This window comes from Stegastes partitus, unplaced genomic scaffold (assembly GCF_000690725.1).
Source record: "Stegastes partitus isolate 25-593 unplaced genomic scaffold, Stegastes_partitus-1.0.2 Scaffold201, whole genome shotgun sequence".
Lineage (NCBI taxonomy): Eukaryota > Metazoa > Chordata > Actinopteri > Pomacentridae > Stegastes > Stegastes partitus.
In genome coordinates this window covers 163,743-165,855 of record NW_007577932.1, presented here as the reverse complement: position 1 = coordinate 165,855, position 2,113 = coordinate 163,743, and positions in this window count along the sequence as shown.

Here is a 2,113-nt window from a genome sequence, read left to right as displayed (position 1 = left end):
ATATCAAATTAGATATGCGGTATCAAATCCAGAATTTATGACTCAAATATAGGACTATTTGTTTTGTTTTTTCTAATTCAGTGGAGTAATGGTAACGATCTTCAAACACGGAATGCTGTAAAATACTAACCGACATAGAGCACGCGCATACTGTGGATTATATTAGAGGCATGAATATTACACACCGGGGAGAGGAAGGTTGTGTGTGCATATGTATATGTGTGTGTGTGTGTGTGTGCAGGCAGGGGGTGAAGGCCAAATTAGCGAGGTTGTATAAGCAATTATTGGGCCACACTATGTACCTAAGCACCCTAATAGGTATGTAGAGAAGGCATTATTCAATTAGAGTGGTGGTTTGCTGTAGCGAGGAGCAGAGCAGTGGTGACAGCGCCGGTGTCTTCTCCTTATGAAACAACCTATTTAAGCTAAATCAACTCCCACTTAAGAGCTGCGGTAATAAGCGTGCGGCGACGCTCGCCGGCCCGCGGGGGCCCATCCGTCATGCTGTAATACGGAATCAGAATGAGTGATAACACCTAGTGCTGTTACAGCGCCTTAGCTGCTGCCGCAGGAACGACTCTCAAACACACACAAGATAACATACACACCTGCACATACACACATTGCTAGGAGCAGCAATACTGCTGGATGGCTCTGCTCATTTCCTTGTCCCACCCACCTCCTGCTCCACTAACTTGCATATGTGGAAAGAAATTGTGTTTCTATGGATTTGCAAGTATGAGTCTCTTTTTTTCCTGACTTTTTGCCATTGTCCAACGTTAGCACACTGTACTATTGGCTGGTCTAGTTTGCGTGGATGCAAGTGTGTGCATCAGTGCTTTTATTAAGTTTCCGTTATTAATTAATTGTAACAGTATTTCTACCAAGTGTTTATAATGAAATTTAGAATGATCAGTTTGTTTTCAAAGGCAAAGCCAATGTCTTTGGATTGCTTTTAGACAGTTCCAAAATCCCCCAAATTTGAATTTACAATAATGTAAAATAGATAAAAGCAGAAAATAGCCAAAATTTGACTCTTTTCAACTATTTGCTTTTCAAAATTGTGTGAATATTTTTTTAGTTGCTTTGCTTACAAATGAATGCATTGTTCAAACTGATATATATATATTGTCAACATCTTTCCATCACTCAGTAACCTTGTAAGCTGGTAAGCTGTATTCAGTACGGTAGTTACTGTAAAAAACACACCGTAAATCCTTGTTGTCAAATGTGGCAGATCAAATTTGCAACAGTAAAATAAGAAGCAGTGTCAGTGAACTGGGACGTGATGGGGACACCAGTTCAGGTGGACCTCAAACTCCAGCATGCCATGAAGATAGTAAACTTTTACTGCACTGTTCCTGTTTTATGGAAAGCCACAATGCCATGTCCACATCATCAGAACTATCAGTACACATGAAGCAGTTATTTAAGCTGTGTGAAACCTCAGCACAAGTTCAGCTATTTTAAACAGCTGCGTAGTTAGAAGTGATGCCACAGGAATAAAACTGATGTGCCAAATGTGCACACTGCTGGCTGATGTAGTATTCCTTATCAAAGGCTTAATCAAATTAATTACCCAAGCTTTTTAACCAGTCATTTACATATCATAAACATCCTTATCTAGTCGGTGCCTTGTCTTAGACTGATGGTGCATCAGTTGCACCACCATGTGTAGTCTCTACTGTACAAGCACTGCTTCTGCTCACCACGGGCCCGTGTACAGATAAAACTTATTACAAAGAACCACGACAACAAATACAAACAAACAGGAAAAAAGATGTTGAGTATTTTCCAGAGTTAAATTATGGATAGATGAATGAACAGACGAAAACAAAAACAAAACATCTGCAGCGATGAAAACAGAGGAGAGAAAAACACCGTCAATAAGCGGCATGCTTGAAATGTTTGAGAAGCTTGATTTCATGGGCATCCCTCGTTCTTTTTTTATTTTTTATTTTTTTATCTTGTTTGTTTTTCTCATCCATTTATCCCACATCTCTTTCTCGCTCTCCCTCTCCGTCTCTTTCTCCTATCCATCTCTCTCTCTCTCTCCGTGGCTCATCAGTGTGGTTGTTCATCGGTAATGACTCCCACTGTGGCAGGGCCCCTT